Raw genomic sequence first — 15064 nt, 5'->3', positions numbered from 1 at the left:
CTGGTGTAGGCGAGTGAGACCCACCCTTCCTCCTCCTCCTGCTCCTCCTCCTTCTCCCCCCCTCCTCCCCACCCCCCCCCCCCGCCCCGCGCTCCCCCTCCCTTCCCACTCCCAGAGACTTGGCTGGCTCCGAAGCTTCCAGACAGAGGAGCTAAACACGTTAGCCGACAGACTAGCAAGACACAAAAGGCGGCAGGAATCAAATAAAACAAAAACGCAGCCGAGTCACAGGTCAGTCCTGTATAAATATTTATGCTGAAGGAAAAGTTGGTGCCTGAGTAATGACCTTGTGGCTGGTATTAATAGAGATAATGTGTGTCTCTAGAACATGCCGCCAGAAAGGGAAAGGGGGCGGGCATGGGGAGGGGGCGAGAGCAAGAGCCGGGAGGTTATAAATCTTCATGCCAAGCCGAAGCCCCTGCTGACCTTTCTACCTTTATCTCCCGTCCCCTCCAGCGCCCCCCCCCCACCCCGCCCCTTCCCTGCATCTATATCTTCAAATCTATTTCCCCTCCTTCTCGGCCATCAGGGCTCCACACAGCCATTCACTCGGGCATCAGCCGTGGTCAGGGCTGATCCCTGTCATCCGAGTTGGTGCCTGGGCACCATGCGGGGTACGCCCTGGGTGTCTAATAGGGGTTCAAGAGAGCTGATCGAGCCTCGCCTCTGTTGCCGATTCCCGGCGCCACGTATGGGGCTGGTTTTATCTTTTGATGGTTTCCGGCCTCCTCCCTTCTCCGATCCAGCCAGCTATTGGTTGGCGCGCTCTCTCTCGGAGCTGAGCGGAACCTTCCAACTGCAAACCTGACTGGGCCCCTCCGTCTTCTGCCAAAGTTCTCTCTGTGGCTCCCGTGGTCTTGAGATCAGATCCCAGCTCCTTAACCCAGCATACTGGAAGCTTCCGGACCTGGCTCCCGCTCACCTTGTCAGCCTGCACCCCGCCCCCCAGCCCGTCCCTCCCCGGCTCCCCTCCCCAGCAATGCCGAATTGCTCACGGTTCCCAAGAAGCCCTGTTCTTTTCTCACGTCCGGGCCTTCCCGCTTGCTGCTTCCTTCCCTGTGCTATGACTTTTCTGCATCTCTGAATTGGGTTCCTTCCTCTGTGCCTTTGTATTCTTCTCTTAGGCGGCTCCCCTTCCCCCAGGAAGCCTTCCCCGCGTTAGATGCCCCTTTTATCTCCTCCCATAACACCGCGCGCCTCTCACCGACGCACCCCTTACCCTTTCAAGAGTCACTGTCATCTGGCTTGTCTCTCTCAGGCCTTCAACACTCTTGAGGGCCACGGGGGCAACCAAGTGACATCGCTACAGCCCCACAGGCGGCAACGCAGAGCCCAGCGTGTGGCAGGTGCTCAAAAAGTGTTCATCAGGTGAGTCACAGGGGTGGGACCGCGGGCTCCTTCTGCTTGAAAAATGAAGCGGGCTCAGACTCCCCCGTCTGGGACACATTCCTCTGCCTGAAACCATAATGGAAGAAGCAGCCATTCGAACGCTTGATCTTGACGGTCCTGGGCCGTGTAAGGTCTGGGCGACACAAGGGAAAAAGGAGCTAGGAGTCACCCACCGCCTCTGTGTGCCTGGCCCTCAGCACGGGTGGTTCCCCCTTAATCTTCAAGGCGGCCCTGGAGTGTGGAAAGCATCACCCCCACTTTCCAGGCGAGGCATCTGAGGCTGGTAAGGGCCTAGAGTTGACCCGGCTTGGGGGGACACCAGGCCCAGGCTTTCTTTTACAGCCTCCTGCCTTGTTGGGGACCACCTCTGACTATCACCTACTAGAAGGGATCGTACCTTTTCTTTTTTCTGTCTCCTCTATCCCCCCCCTTCCGGGTACCAAGCTGATGGTCAGATCTTGTTGTAGCTTTAGATATGGCCGCTACGAGTGGGCCAACTGACTTGGATGTGGGTTGAAAGACCAAAGCCAGGAACAGCTGAGTGAGGCCCAGAGGAAGGATACCTGGCCATCACAGAAGCTTCCGCGGAGAAGGCAGGGAGAGACATCGTCCACGGGTGTTCACAGCATCATTCCACAACAGCCAAGAAGTGGAAACAACCCCAATGTCCATGTTGATGGACGAATAAACAAAATGTGCTCTATCGATACGGCGGACCATGACTTACCCTGAGGAAGCAAGGAAATTCTGATACATGTTCCTTGGTTTGACCAACCTTGAAAACATCGTGACCCACATGGAAGAAAAAGGAGGAGAAAAGGAGGACCCGCCCTCTCTGCCTCATTGCCGGGACAGCCTTCTCCTGCTCTGACTGGAATCAGCAGCCCTCTTGGTCCCCAGGCCTCGGGCGTCTAACTGGAACCACACGGCCCACTCCCCGAGTTTCCAGCTTGCGGACGGCAGTCTGCAAGACCTCTCAGCGCCCCTCAAACGCGGCAGCCAATTCCTTACGATAAATCATACGGAGAAGGGGCGATGGAGACTTCGTGCTTACTGGGTGCGATGACGGAAACCTTCTAGAGACGGACGCTGCCGATGTTAACACCACGACGTGAACATCCCTCACGCCACCAAGTTTCAAGAGTGCTTTCCCCTTGAAAACAGCCCTCATAAAGGACAAAACCCACAGCAAACTTTTTGCAAAATGTAACTTCGCCACCACTTGTCCTTAATGTAGACATATCTTCCGTGTTAATACCGTAGATTTATCTTACGTGTTAATAACACTCCAAGCATCCAAGAGCACGTTATCAATGGGTCACCATTGCAACTCCCGGGAGGTAAGGAGTTTGTGGCGCGAATCGTGCATAACGTGGCCCAGTTGTCAGGTGCAGGGAAGACAGGGAAGCCTGACTCCTGACTGATTACAGATTCACACCGTCTCCACCCAAAAGTCACCGTGACACCTGACGTCACCCATGGTGCCACCAACCCGGTTAGGGTTTTGCCTCCTCGCGATGCTTTCTGGCACCTGGCCTCGGGAGTTGTCCGATTCCAGGGACGTGGTGGGTAACGTGAGCGGCAGGGACATCCGGCTCCCACAATTCATCATCTGAACCGGCACAACAGACAGAGGCCTTTGTAGACGCTTATCTTACAAGGACACCTGGCCTCACGTGGTGTGGCCCGGCATCCACTTCAGTGGGGGCGGGGAGGGTCCTGTACCTGTGGAGTCAGCCCTTCACCATGGTGCCATCCACCCAGCTCCCCTGATGCTAGATTCCTTCTCCGTGAGGCTGGCAAAAGGCATGAGCTCACGGTCGACTTCCATCAGGGCTGGGGCTTCGGGAGACAGTAGGTCAACCCACTTCTTTTCAATAAAATTCCCCATGCCTTCTTTGCCCGCAGAGCACGCCAAAGGTGCCAAGCGCGGAGCTCAGAAAGCTCAACACTCTGACTTCAAAAATCGCTGTGTCAAGTCCTCTCACACCAGCTCAAAACAACAGGGAGGGGGAGGATGTACAGAAGCTACAAATGGAAGCAGGATCTCTTAGGACCCAAAGAAGTTTCTCAATTCCCATCTTGTCTCCCATCCGTTATTTTCCTCTTTTATCTTTCTCCTCCTCCCTTCCTTCCTCCCACCTTCCTCCCCCTCCTCCTCCTCCTACTTCTCCTTCCCTTTCCCCTCTCTCCCCTTCCTTCTCCCTCTCCCTCTCCCTCTCTTTCTTCCCATCCTGTCCCCCTTTGCCGTGTCCACCCCCAATCTGCTTCATCACGCTCAGCTCTGGAACTTTCTGCCCTTCACTAGGTTGCCCCAGTTGGCTTCCACCTGCCCCAGCCTCCGCTCAGCCTCTGCCCCGCCCCACACTTGGCGCGGGGAGCCCAACTTCCCAAGAGATAATCCGGTGGACTCAGTGTCAACCCTGCTCATGGGCAAACCGACTGATTGGCTGCCCTTGATCAGGTGCTCACCTTTCATCCAATCAGTAACGGTAGAGGGAACGAAGGGCGTGGAGTCATGTGATGCACAACATGGCCACCTACAGCGCAAGGACTCAGGCCGGGATGGTTTCCTTTAGAAGGGTGGCAGGCAGGGCGGGCATGCCCCCTATGTATCCGCTTTATAAGTGAGGACTGTGTCCCAGAGAACGGAAGTGACGTGGATAAGAACATGCCCGTTAAGCTGTAAAATAATATATATATTATTTATATGTAATAAATACATATATCTATTATTTACATATCTATTATTTATATGCAAGAAACATGTTATTTACATATAATAGACATTATATATTATTTACATATAATAAATATACATTATGTATTATTTATATATAATAATATCTATTATTTATATATAATAAATATCTATCCTTTATATATAGTAAATATCTATTACATACATTATTTACATATAATGAATAAATATATTATACATATAATGTCATTATTATCCCAGGTCACCTTGCTACTTATTAAAAGGATTTTATCTGGGGTGCCTGGGTGGCTCAGTCAGTTAAGTGTCCGACTTCGGCTCACATCATGATCTCATGGTTCGTGAGTTCAAGCCCTGGGTCGGGCTCTGTGCTGACAGCTCAGAGCCTGGGAGCCAGCTTTGGATTCTGGGTCTCCCTCTCTCTCTGCCCCTCCCCCGCTCATTCCCAATCTCTCTCTCTCTCTCTCAAAAACCAATAAGCATTAAAAAAAATTTTTTTAATACAAAGTGGCCCCGCGAGGTAGAGTGGCTAATATTTGGTTCCGAGCTCTAGCAGACATATTTTCCAAAGAGAGAGGGAAAGGAAAGGATGTTTTTCGAGGGCCAAGTACATGGCCGGCCCTGTACGATGTGGTGTCTCATTTAGTCCTCATAGCTCTGTGAGAGACTTGTTATCATTCCTTGTTCTATGAGATCACACAGTATAAGAAACAGATATGTTAGGGTGTCCTGCGGGTGTCCCCTCCTACCAGAGGGAGACATGCCCGGACACATGTTCCCTGCTTCCCTCGGGTGCTGGCGTTTGTGCCCCTCCCCCATCCTCGATTCTCCCGGCCCAAATCCTGGGACCACGAATACCTCATGCTTTATGCTGTCACCATCGTCGCTGTGAAGGATCCAACTGTGCGGCTGATCTCTAATGTAAGGTTAATGCCTAATTCGCTCCTGTAACGTTTCTTTCCTGGATAATTCATGATAGGTCATTAACAACAGCCAGGGCGAACGGAGGGGCATGTTCATCACCATAAATCAGAGGCCTAAAAACATCATAGAAACAGGAAAATGTATGTATTATTCAGGTCAAACAAAGAGCCAGGTCTGCTTAAGGCTCCGCAATGCTCTTCTGATCCCGAGGTCAAGGGACCAAGCACACGACTGGAAGGAATTTTTGCTAAGAGCAGAAGCAGGCTGCTCCGGGCCAACCTGTTAAACTTCTGACTCCCGAGGTAGAAAAGCCCTTCTGACTACCAAGTGACACGTATCTATCGCATCAGTAAATAACTGCCATGTGTAGAGCATATACAGTGTCCCAAGCTCTGTGTGTGTGTGTGTGTGTGTGTGTGTGTGTTTTCCATGTATCAGTTAGCTATCGCTGCATAACAAACTACCCCAAAACCCAGTGGCTTTTTATGAGTCTAAGATCTAGCTGGTTGCTGCTGCTGACCTGGGCCAAGTTCATCTGATCTCAGCTGGGTCCTCCCATGCATCCGCGTGCAGCTGGTAGGTTGGCGAGGGGCCGCTACTGTCCCATGACCTCATTTACATGTCTGGCTACTGATCGGTTGTTCGGGTACCGGGGGCGACCGGGCCACACGTCTCACAGCGAGGTCAGCGTCCCAAGAGTTAGATTAGAAGCACGCAAGACCTCTTGAGGCCTAGACTCGGAGCTGGCATGCTGTCACGTCTATAGTGTTTTACGGGCCCCGAGTCACAAGCTCAGCTTAGATTCAGGGGCGGGTGAGTAAATCCACCTGTTGATAGAAGGAGCTTCAGAATCACTGCAAAGAGTGAAAGAAAGCTGGAGAATTGCATTTCTGCAAGTATTCTACCACCACCCATTTTTCCTCGTAACAAACCGCGTATGCCTTCTTCCAGCAAATATTTATTGAGCACCTACTGGGTGCCAGGCACTGTTCAGGGTGCTAAGAGCACAGGCGGGGCACTAAAGAGAGTATCTACTCACGTGGAGCTTAATTTTTGTGGAAAGTAAGCGACAAACGGTAAACAAGTGAATCAACGCACACGTAAGACACTTTTAGATGGTGTTAAATGCAGGCATGGAAATATGACTGAGTGACTGCTTAGTCATTGTTCGGAGGCGGTTTTTGACGGACTGGTCAGGGAGGGTCTCTCTGAGGAGGTGCTGTCACACCTGAGATCTCAATGGTGAGAAGGAGCCAGCTGTGTGCAACTGGGAGCAGAACATTCTAGCAGGAAGAAGAACGAGTGCCAAGGTCCTGAGGCAGGACGGCCTCAAGGAATAAAAAGGAAGCCCGTGTGGCTGGAGCGCAGTAACCGAAAGAAGAGATCTCCAGATGAAGTCCAGGAGGGAAGCAGATCTTTGGAGGGGAGCACAATGACGTGTGAGGAAAATAAAACTCACAAAAGGCAGTGCCTTGCCCAAAGAAGGTCATGAAGATAGCTAGCGAGAGGCAGAGCCGGGGTTCGAACCAGGGACCGTCGGAATTCAAAGTCACACTCTGCACTGCCCCAGCCTGCCTCCCAGGATGAAGACCGAGCTGGGACTTTTTCAGGTGGACAAATGAGACCTCACCCGTCGGAGGATCTAATGACAACACCCCTGCTGGCGGCCGACGATGGCCAAAACTCAACACTTTGGCTCAGTCTGCTAACCTCACTTCCGGCTGGCTCTGCTCTACGGGGCTCCTCCAGGAGCCTCCGGACAAGCCCACACACCGGAGAGCCTCGTGACAAGCTGACCTACAACAGCATCCACAGGCGCCTGCCCAGAGGTGAGCACTTCTCATCGGCTCCATTGTTTCCAGATGATTCCGTTCTTCTCCCCATCTTGTTTTTTTTTTGGGGGGGGGGGGAGGGAGCACCTCCCTGCCCCCTAATCATACTCCACCAGAAACCTTTACAACCTTCATTGTTAGAAGCTCTGCCCAGGAGGGGGTGGGGGTGGGGAAGACAAGATGGACAGACTGATAAACCCTGCACAAGATCAAGAAGGTCCACTTCAAGAATTCGGCCATCTTACTTGTTGGACAAGCACATGCAAAGAACGTGGTTTAAAATATGACATTCATTTATGCCACATATCTTTTATTTTTTAACGTTTATTTATTTTTGAGACAGAGAGAGTCAGAGCATGAACAGGGGAGGGTCAGAAAGAGAGGGAGACACAGAATCTGAAACAGGCTCCAGGCTCTGAGCTGTTAGCACAGAGCCCGACGCGGGGCTCGAACTCACGGACCGTGAGATCGTGACCTGAGCCGAAGTCGGACGCTTCACCGACTGAGCCCCCCAGGCGCCCCATATGCCAAATATCTTTTTTTTTTTTTTTTTTTTTTTTTTTAATTTTTTTTTTTTTTTTCAACATTTTTTATTTATTTTTGGGACAGAGAGACAGAGCATGAACGGGGGAGGGGCAGAGAGAGAGGGAGACACAGAATCGGAAACAGGCTCCAGGCTCCGAGCCATCAGCCCAGAGCCTGACGCGGGGCTCGAACTCACGGACCGCGAGATCGTGACCTGGCTGAAGTCGGACGCTTAACCGACTGCGCCACCCAGGCGCCCCTCAAATATCTTAATAGAGCACCTACCATGGGTCAGGGACTGGTCTAGCAGTGGGGACAGAGCAGTAGGCTGGGCCCACATGCTTTGCCGAAGTCCCAAACGTAGGACACGCAAGGTGGTCATAAATGGGGGTGGGTGGTTCCTACAGGTGGGGGGCAGGTGATCAGGGAAGGCTTCTCGAAAAGAGGCTCTATGGGTAGGAACTCGACAATGAGGCAGAGAAGCTCGCAGCTACTTGCAAGAGGAACAGGAGTGCGCTCAGACTCTTCTAGAACGTTAGCGAGACCAGTGTGGCTGAACCAGAGTGAGCAAAAGGGGAGTGGCGAGAAATGAGGTCAAAGAGGTCAGGGGAACCAGAGTTTGCTGAGCCCCGCGGGCCACGGTAAGGGCTTTGGCCGTCACTCAGGGGGAGACAAGAGCCCTTGGGAGGTTCCGAGCAGAGGAAGGACACAGCGTCGCTTGTGTTTTCAAAGCGTCCGCTGGCTGCTATGATAAAAGCAGAGACTTCAGGGGCAGAGGCCAGGGAAAGCGAAGAGCCCTTTGAGGAAGCCTTCGCATTTCCTCAGGGGCGACACGATAGGGGCTCGGATTTGGGAGGAGCAGGTGGAAAGCGGTATCTGAGTGAGCAAGTCGGGTAGTCAGCAAATCCTGCACAATGAATAATTTAATCGCAACGACGGGGAGAGATGTGAGAGAGGCACAGGATGCTATAAAAATGTACAACGAGGAGACTGGCAGTCGGTTTCCTTGGGAGGACGCAGATTAGGCAGGGAAGGCTTCCCAGAAGAAGGGGCATACTAGCTGCCTATCAAAGGATGAGTCGAGCTAGTTAAGTGAAGACGCAGGGAGCCTCCCGCAGAAGGAACAGCATGAGCCAAAGTCCTGGGGCAGGAAGGCGGTTTGGAGGTCGGCAACAACATGCTCTTCCTTCTGTGATGTGCCACCCTGTTTGTTTGCCTGTGAAATAATTAATGATTCAGACGCTTCATAGCAAAAGGCCCAGGCTGGCTCCACACCGCTATGAGCACTGTTTTATTTTTTTTTTTCCTCCTCCCCCGGAGGCAGTTAAGGAGGCCCCGGACCTAGTAAACGAGTCGCGAGGACCGCTTGGACCGGCTAGGTTGGGGCGAGATTAATAACGACGGTGTGGCTTTGACCTGTCCAGAGTTGAGTCCCCTCACGGGGAAGGACCTGGCAAACACATCTTTGTCCCAAATCCCTGCCCCTGGAGACAGCCAAGCTGCTTTATTGAGCTTAGCAGGTGTGGGGGAGATGGCAGGATGGCCCCTCGAAGGGGGAATCAAGATTAAGCACATAAGCTGGCCTTTTAAAAGCTTAGCGGGCCTTTCCAATTGGATCTCAAATGGACCACACTTGAGAAATTAAATAAACAGCATTTGTCAAGGGCTTTTGTGGGCTCCCAGCTGTATTTATTTATAGGTCGGTCTGTTATTTATGGGTGCTCGTGCTCCATATAAAAGCTTTGTCAGAGAAAAGTGGTAGGAGGGGGTGGAGGGCTTTAATGCTTACCGGGACACTTACGTATTCGCTCCAAGGAGCTCAAACAATGAGCCTTGCCTGCTTTCATCCCACAGAAGCTGGTGCTCGAACCCATCAGGGCAGCCTTCCTGGAAACGCTGGACCCCTGGGTGCCGCCGCCCCCCCCTACCCCGCCCCCAACCGGTCAGAGGTCCCCCCGGAGACCCGCGAGGCCCAGTTCCCAGAGAAAAGTTGAAAATCTGAGGTCGGTCACGTCTTTGATTCATTGTGACTTCTGACTCAGAGCTGGGAAGCCCCAAGAGCGAAGCCCCGGGAAACACCACCAGCGGCTCCTTGCACGAAGAGACTGCCCGAGAGGCGTTGCTCAACGAATCGCGAGTGACCGTACACTGTCCCCACAGTCATGAAACTGAACAATGAGGTAGACCTCAAAGAAGTCACACGGGGTCTCTCGGGGCGGGGGGGGGGCGGTGGGGGCGGAAAAAAAGTTGGCCATGCCTGTCTGGGGCCTGTGCTGTTCGCAGCTCGAGCTTGGTGTGTGTATATATATATTTTTTCTTTTTTTTTTTTTTTCTAAAAATCCATCCAAAGGAGAATTCCAAGCACAAAGGCAAAAAAGAGGGAAGGAGAGGAGAGGGAGGAAGGGAGGGAGGAGGGGAGGGGAGGAGAGAGAGGAAAGGAAAAAAACTTCACGCAAAAAAAAAAAAAAATGAGGTGCAACATTGTTTGCGACAGTGAAGAATTAAAAAAAAAAAAAAAGGCTATTAACCCGGGAGGACTGATTGACTTCTGTACACCCCAGCACTGGTGAGTTACTACACGTTTGTTCAGAAGAGTCTACACAACGATACAGAAGTAGCCATGTTAAAATGCTACAGGAAAAGGCAGGAGGCAATATTACCTTTGTAGTATTATTAAAATCATGCGATGGTTTTTAACTATCAGAGATAAAAACCTCAAACGAAAGCCTTCTAAAATGTTAAGAGTGGTTATGTTTGGATGCAAGAACCGTCATTTTTAAAGATTTCTTCTGTTTCTCCAGGCCCCTGGGTGGCTCAGTCGGTTTGAGCATCCGACTTCGGCTCAGGTCATGATCTCACGGCTGGTGAGTTCGAGCCCCGCGTCGGGCTCTGTTTTGACAGCTCAGAGCCTCGAACCTGCTTCGGATTCTGTGTCTCCCTCTCTCCTTCTCTCTGCCCCTCCCCAGCTCATGCTCTGTCTCTCTCTCTCTCTCTCCTTCAACAATAAATACACATTAAAAAAATGTTCTATTTTTCTAAATTTCCCACTTTTTGGTAAAATTACATGCCAATTTGATGATCAAAAAATCATACTTGCTCAATTCATCATTTACTAAATAAATAGTATTTTCCTGCCACAAGAAAAGCCTCTTTTATTTTTTTAAAGTTTATTTATTTTGAGAGAGAGAGAGAGAGAGCACAAGCCAGGGGGGGAGGGGGCAGAGAGACAGGGAGAGAGAGAATCCCAAGCTGTCAGCGCACAGCACAACTCGGGGCTCGATCCCCCGAAACCGCGAGACCATGACCTGAGTCGAAACCAAGCGTCGGACGCTTAATCGACCGAGCCACCCAGGCGCCCCAAGAAAAAGCCTCTTTTAAAGGCCTCCCAAGGAGAGGTAATCCACTAGGTGTTTTCCATTGGTGCTGTTATGAAAAGCGTCGACATGTTGCATATTCCTTCATAACCCTTTTAGCATCTCGGAAGCAAAAGAGATGTCCACAAGGTATGAAAAAACGTCAGAAGCGCAAAGTTATCTTTTCAATAAACAGAAACAGGGCTGCTTTTTCCATGTCTCTTTCCCCCTTGCCCTATTTATATACATCACCCTCCTGGCCACACACAACCTTCACAAGCCTGCTGATGGCCGAAATATTTAAGCAAGAAGATAGTATGTATGTCAGGCACTGGGCTAAGTGCTTTATACCCATGGGTCATTTACACTCCCCCTCCGTCCAGTGAGGTCGGCGCTCTTTCCCCATTTTACAGACGAGAAGACAGACCAGTAAGTCGTCGTGACCCCTCGTGGCACGCTCACCTTGGAGCTGGCCCCGGGTCTCATCCCATCCTTGCGCCAACTCCCCGGCTGGTCCACGATCGTGCCCATTTTCCAGAGGAGAACGCTGACGCTCAGAAGCGTCAGACGTCGAACCAGGCTCGCTCCGCTCCTTGGTAGAGGCACGTCTCTCATTTAACACTTTCTCCGTCCCCGGCCCCGAACCCCCAAGTCCTATGGGCACGTGTTGACACTTTGCAACTGGTTTCCCCCCCTCCCTTAAAACGGGGGAGCATCTTCTGATACGTACCTTGGCTGCTTCTCGCTGTCCCCCAGGCCCGCGCCCTGGCCTCCCGGAGAACAACCAAGGACGAGGAAGAGCAAATCGTGTCAAGGGCACGGAGAATGACCTCGAGGGGGGCAAAGCCGGAACGCTCACCAGCGTGGCTTAGACCGGTGGGGCCCAGGCCTGAAGATCACCCGCCACCGAGCCGGAGAAGAGCTTTGGAGCAGCGCGAGCTCGAGGGACGTGGGCATCGCTCGCTTTCCCGCTACCTCCCCGAAATAATGGCCGCTGTCTGACCAGCGGCCCTCACCATACTTCGGCCCTTGGCGCACGCGGGTGGGAAGCCATAAAGAGAAATCGCCAAGGAGGCAGAGAAAAGTTGGTGCCCCCAATCGCGTCTGGGCGGAAAAGCTGTTCTTCATCCAGAACGTCACAGAACGTCAGCCCTGCCCTCCGAGGCCTCGGGGAAGCCGAAAGTGTGGCGTTAGGGGCGCATCACGTGCAGCGGGGGGTTTGCCTGCCTCATGGGGACCCCCTACCTCGGACAGTAGATGTCCTTACCGTAAGGGCAGAACCATAGCAAGCTGGGCTCTTTGGGGGAGAAAAGGAAAGTGGGGAGCCAGGGACACATCTGTGAGTCATTTGAAGTGAGCACATACTCTCTGGGCATGGAGGGTAGAGGGGGGCTGGGGCAGTTGGTTTCCATTAAGCTTGGTAGCTTGAGAATTCCCCGCGTGTGGATGCGTGCTGGCCCCAGGCCCGTCCAGGGGGCCAGAGCGTCAGAGCCCCCGATGCTGCCTGGAAACGTCCCTCCTCCTCCTCCCCAACCCCCCCCCCCCGGCCACTGTCGCAGGGGGACCCCAGTGTCTCCCCTGGGCCTGGAGACGGAGAAGCAACCAGGAGGCCTGGGGACGCCGGACCCTCCCATCCACCCCATTTTCCAAGACCCCTAATTAGGTATTTACATGACAGGCCAATTATGGCCCTGAAAGAGTGGTTACAGGCCATGGGGTAATTAGTGACATTTTTAAAATACATTTTCAACCGCACAAAACCATGTTTACACAATGTCAAGGAACTGGCTTCAGACCGCAGAAGTGAAAAGGACCTTGCAAAGGCAGAAAGAGCTCGGCCGTGGACTGTGAAGGGCGCCCGCGTTCTCTCCGATGTGGGGGCTGATCCGAGCGAGGGTCATCTTCCCGACCCCTGGAATCCAGGGGACCCACTGCGTGCGGGTTCTTCCCTGGGAGCTGGGCTTACAGGACGGACCGCAGACCAGTCTCTTGCCTGGAGGAGCCCACGGCTCTGAGCCGTACTGTGGCCGCGACCACATGGCTGTCCTCGTCACTTGGCAATTCATTCAACAAATGCTGATGAGACCACCTCCCGTGTGCCCAGGGGAGGCAAAAGGAGCCTCCTGAGGACCTTGCGGTTCTGGATTCTTTTGGGAGTCTTTCTGTCATTGGCATCTCCTTGCCGCCACGTGCCGAGCGCCGCTCAAGGCTCAGGGAACCCGCGATCCGACGCAGATCTGGATGCTTCCCAGGCTCACGGTCGTTGAGCGGCTTTGGGGGTATGATTAGCAGTTTGTCCACGGGTTCGTTCATTCGCTCACCCGTTCACGATCGGGCCGAGTTCCTCCTCTCTGCGACAGAGACAAAGCTGACCGTGGAGGACTTGGAAATACACATGGGAGGTCTGGTCCCTGGGCTCAGGGAAAGTGGGTCTGTGGTGTCAGCAGAGTGGCTGAGTCCTGTGCTGGGGAAGCCGAGAGGGGAGTTTGGCTCTGCCTGGGAGGCAGCCCTGAGTGGGGCTGAGTCTCAAACAGCGATTCGTAGGTGGTCAGGCGAAGAGGGGTTAACCGGTCCCTGGGCAGAGCGTGAGCAGAGGCACAGAGGCGAGAAAGGCAGGGTCGGGGGGGGGGGGGGGGGGGGGTTGCCGGAAGGACCTGGTCAGAGTGGCAAGAGCTGGAGAGGTGAGTGGATCTCCTCGACCACAGCTGTGCGTCCGCCTCCAGAGCAAACCTCAGCCTTGCCCAGGACCCCAGCCAGTCCCCGGCCTGAGATGCCTGCCCCACTCCTTCCCACCCATGTAAACTCTTTGCGTTCTTGAAAGTTCAGTCCAAAGGCCGTCTCCCGCAGGGAAACTTCCCAGGGTCCCCGGGTCCCTCCTCAGAACTGTCATGGCACCACTTACCTTCAACCCCACCGACACTTGCTTTCCTGTGGGGATCTCGTGTGCCTATATTTTATTTCCCTGCCTTGATTATGTCTCCCCATGTCTTACGTGGAGGAGACCCTCCTGAACTGCCAGCTAGCAAGGAGCTGTTCTGTGCCAGCTACGAGAAACAAGTCTGCAAACACGACAGGCAGTGTCCCCGTCCTCATCAGAGAGACCGGGTCACGGACAAATAAACACGTAAGGACGTTTCACGTCTCGAGCATAAAAAGGAGGTGAATTAACTCTGTATAATGAACCGTGACTGGGGTAAGGGGGACCCTCTTTAAATAGGGTGTTCGGGGAGGCCTCTCTGACGTGGCGATATATGAGCCGAAGCCTTCAACAATCAGAAGAGTCAGTCGTGGAAAGAACTTGAGAAAGGGAGTCCCAGACAGAAGGAAATGGCCGATACAAGGGTCCTGAGGCAGGGACGAATAGAGCCCTTCAGGAAAGAAGGGAGCCGTGGCTGCAGCATGGTGAACCTGAGAGGACGGAGGGGAGATAACGTCCAAGAGCCGGACACAGGCCAGGGCATGAAGGCCCTAGAGACGTGCTCGAGCTTATTTTAAGGGGAGTTGGGTCCACAGATCCTTCCCCTTTGAGGCGGCTCATAAACTGAATGGCAGACGGTTGCAGGAACATGCCGGCCCTATCTCTTGTGAGCATCACCACCCCCTTCCCATCCTGTATCAATTAGGCCACTGACTCCATCGCTCCTGACTTCAAAGGGGGGAAAATGGCAGAGAATTTACAAAGGACAATAAACCCAGTCCGTGGCAGGCTGCAAGCCCATAAACTTTTACCAGCTCTTCGGCTCCCCAGAATACATCACTCCCTGCCTCACCACCAAAGCACTGCCTTTATCCACAGCCAGCACAATAAAAAAAAAAAAATTTTTTTTTCTTTTTTTATGGAATCACACACCACCTGGGAGGAGAATCCTGGAAATAACACTGGCCTCAATGAAGCGATCTCATTTGGAACGATCGAGGCCACTGGCCGGGCTGCTGGCTCAGAGTTGCAAGGTGCTGTTCCAACGCTCAAGGAGTCCCAACTGGACTCCTCAGCCGTTGTGTGGCCTGGGGCAAATCAGTGGCCCTTCGGGTCTCAGACTCCCCCATCTGGAGTGATGGGTTGGGGTCATCGCCGAGGGCCTCCCCATTCTACACACCCAGAAGTCTTTAAGTACCGCTCAAGGATTCCCTAGAACGCGCCGGGTAACACTGATCATTGGCACGCGCGTTGGAAACAGCGTGCTCGTGCACTTCAGGCGGCCTTACGAATCGGCACAGCTTTGTGCAAGACAGTTTGGCATCATGTATAAAGAGCCTTTCAAGAGAAACAGCACACGCACTCGGGTCCAAGAAATGATCGCATCAGGGTGCAAAGACGCAGA

Source organism: Neofelis nebulosa, chromosome 11 (assembly GCF_028018385.1).
Source record: "Neofelis nebulosa isolate mNeoNeb1 chromosome 11, mNeoNeb1.pri, whole genome shotgun sequence".
Taxonomy (NCBI): domain Eukaryota; kingdom Metazoa; phylum Chordata; class Mammalia; order Carnivora; family Felidae; genus Neofelis; species Neofelis nebulosa.
This window is presented reverse-complemented; position numbering follows the sequence as displayed.